The following is a 4107-nucleotide window of genomic DNA, read 5'->3' on the forward strand; positions in this document are numbered from 1 at the left end:
ACCATAAACCTAAAACTTACCTAAGCATAACCCTATCCCTAACTGTAACTGTAACAATAACCCTACCCCAAACCTAACCCAAACCGTAATCCTAACCCTCACACTAACCCTAACTTTAAACATAAAACTAACACTAACTCAAACCCTACTATTTAACCTAAACCTAACTATAACCCTAACTCAAACTCTAACGCTAAACCTAACCCAAATCCTAAACCTAACACTAACCCAAACCCTAAACCTAATACTAACACTAACCCTAACCCTTACACTAACATGAACCTTCACCCTATCCATAATCTTAATCAAAATCGAACCTAAACCTAACCTTAACTCTAACCCTATCCCTAACCCTAACCCTAACTTAACTCTAACCCTAACACTAAACCTATCCCAAACCCTAATCCTAACCTTATCACTAACCCTAACCCTAACCATAAAACTAACCTAACACTAACAATAACCCTAACCCTAACTCTAACTCACACCCTAAACCTAAAATTAACACTAACTCTATCCTAACCCTAATGCGAACCAAATCCTAATCCTAACCCTAACCTTAACCCTAAATCTAACACTAACCAGAACCCTAACATTTACATGAAACCTAAAGCAAAACCTAACACTAAACCAAACTGTAACCGTAACCCTAACCCTACCCTTACATTAACCTTAAATCTAAACCTAATCCTAAACCTAATACTAAACCTAACCCTAAACCTAACCATAAATCTAAACCTGAACTAACCCTATCACTAACCCTAAGCCTAACCCTAAATTTAAAAATTAACCCTAACCTTAACCCTAAACCTAACCCTAACCCCAAACACAACCCTAACCCTAACCCTTACCTAAGCATAACATTAACCCTAAAGCTAACAATAACCCTTACCTTAACCCAAACCCTAACTGTAACTCTCATCCTAACCCTAACCCTAAAACTAACTGTAACCGTAACTCTAACCCTAACCCTAAATTAAACCTAACATTATCCCCAACCTTATCCCTAACATGAACCCTAACCCTAACCCTAACCCTAATGTAAACCTAATACTAACCCTATCTCTAACACTAAACCTAACCTTAATATTAACCTTACCCTAACACTAAACCTAACTGTAACCCTAACACTAAACTAATACTAATCCTAAACCTAACCCAAACCCTAACACTAATCCTTACCTTTACCGTAACACTAATCGTAATCCTAACCCTATCCCAAACCTTAAAACTCATCCTAACTCTAACCCTAAACCTAAACCTAACCCAACAATAAAACTAACCCTAACCATAACACTAACCCTAAACCTAACTCTTACCCAAACACTAATCCTAAACTTAACCCTGACCCTAACTGTAACACTAACACTAAGTCTAACACAAAGCCTAACCCTAACCATAACCCTAACACTAACCCTAAAACTAACCTTAACCCTAACCATAACATTAACCCTAAAACTAACCCTAACACTAACCCTAAACTAACCCTAACTCTAACACTAAAACTAAAACCTAACCCTAACACTAACACTAACCCTAACACGATCCCTAACACTAACCCTAACACTAACCCGTATCCGGACCTAACCCTAACCCTAACCCTTACCTAACCATAACGTATCCCTAACCCTAACCCTAACACTAACCCTAACCCTAACACTAACACAACCCTAACCCTAACCCAATCACTAACCCTAAGCTTAAACCTAACCCTAATCCTAACAGTAACCTTAACACTATCCATAACTCTAACACTAACCCTAAACCTAAAATTAACCCTAACAGTAACCCTAACCCTAACACTAATTCTCACCCTAATACTAACCATAATGCTAACTCTTTTTTTTATTTTCTATTAAATTAAATTAATTAATTAATTAATTAATTAATTTTTATTGTTGGTTGTTCAAAACATTACATAGTTCTTGATATATCATATTACACACTTTGATTCATAACCCTGACCATAAACATAACACTAACTGTAACTTTAACCCTAATCAAAACACTAACCCTCTACCTATCCCTAACTCTTACACTATTGCTAATCCTAACTCTAAACATAAACCTAACACTAACATTAAGCCTTACTTTAAAATTAACCCTAATCCTATCCCTAACACTAATTCTAAGCCTAACACTAACCCTAACCCTATTTCTAAACCTAAGCTTAAACCTAACCCTAAACCTAACACTACCCTTACAGTAAACCTAACACTAACACTAACACTAACACTAACACTAACCCTAAACCTATCCCTAACCCTAACACTAACTTCAACCTAACCTTAACCCTAACAATAACCCTAAACATAACACTAACTCTAACCCTAATACTCACCATAAGGCTAACCATAAACCTAAACAAAACACAAAACCTAATCCTAACCCTAACCCTAACAAAAACCATAACCCTAACCCTAACACTAATCCCAACACTAACCCAAACCCTAATCCTAACCATATCACTAACCCAAACCCTAACCCTAACCATAATGATAACCCTAACCCTTACATTTAAAATAAACCTAACCCTAAACCAAAACTTAACACTAAACCTAACCTTAACACTAAACCTAACACAATCTCAAAACCTATCCCTAACCCTAAAACTATTCCTAACCCTAACCCTAACATTAACACTAACAGTCATCCTAATTCTAAACCTAACCATATTCTTAACACTAACCCTAACCCTAATCCTAACATGAACTGTATTCCTTTTCTTTTTTTTAATATTTATTGTTTAGTTTTTTGGGGACACAACATCTTTGTTTGTATGTGGTGCTGAGGATTGAACCCGGGCTGCATGCATGCTAGACTAGCGCGTTACCATTTGAGCCACATCCCCAGCCCCGAACCCTATTCCTAACATTAACACTAACGATAACCCTAAACGTAACTCTAACACTAACACTAACCCTAAACCTAAATCTAACCCTAACGCTAACCCTAACCCTAACACTAACACTAACCGTAGTCCTAAACATAAATCTAAACCTACCTCTAACCCTAACCCTAAACCTAACACAAACACCCTAATCCTAACCCCAAGTAAACCAAAACCTAACCCTAAACCTAACACGAAACCTAACCTTAACCCTAATACTAACCCTAAAACTAACCCGAATCTAAACCTTACCATAACTTAACCCTAAATCTAAACATAACACTAACCTTAAACCTAACCATAACCCTAAGCCTAACACTCACAAAAACCCTAACCCTAAGAGTAACAGTAATTAACCCTGAACCTAACTCTAACCAGTACCCTAATAATAACCCTAATCCTTACCTAATACTAACCCTAAACCTAACCCTAAACCAATCACTAACCCCAACCATAACCCTAACTCTCAACCTAACACTAACCATAACTTTAAAATTAACCCTAACCCTAACCCTAACCATAACCATAACACTAACACTAAACCTAATCCTATCCCTAACCCTAAATGTAACCCTAACCCTACCCTTAACCCTAACACTAACCCTAATTCTAAACCTAACCCTGACTCCAATCATAATTCAATCATAACCTTAAACATAATCTGAACACAAATCCTAACCCTAAACCTAACCCTAAACATACCCTAACCCAAACCCTAACCCTAACCCAATCACTAACACTAACCCTAACCCTAACCCTAACCTTTACCCTAACACTAACCCTAAACCTAAGACTAACTCTAACACTAACCCTAACACTAATCTTAGCACAAACCCTAACCCTATATCTAACTCTAACCCTAATCCTAACTTTTACACTAACCCTATCCCTATCCCTAACACTAACTCTGACACTAATTCTAACCATAAAACTAACCCTAACACTTACCCTAACATTAACCCTAACCATAAAACTTACACTAACCCTAACCCTAACCCTAACCCTAATCCTAACCATAACTGTAATACTAAACCTAACCCTAACCCTAACCCTAACTCTTAACCCTAACACAAACCCTAATCCTAAACCTAAACCTAACAAAAACACTAACCATAACACTACCAATAAACCTAAAACTAACCCTAAGCCTATACTTAACTCTAAAACTCACCCTAAACCTAACTCTAAACCTAACTGTAATATTTACCCTAACGCTA

This window comes from Urocitellus parryii, unplaced genomic scaffold (assembly GCF_045843805.1).
Source record: "Urocitellus parryii isolate mUroPar1 unplaced genomic scaffold, mUroPar1.hap1 Scaffold_253, whole genome shotgun sequence".
Classification (NCBI taxonomy): domain Eukaryota; kingdom Metazoa; phylum Chordata; class Mammalia; order Rodentia; family Sciuridae; genus Urocitellus; species Urocitellus parryii.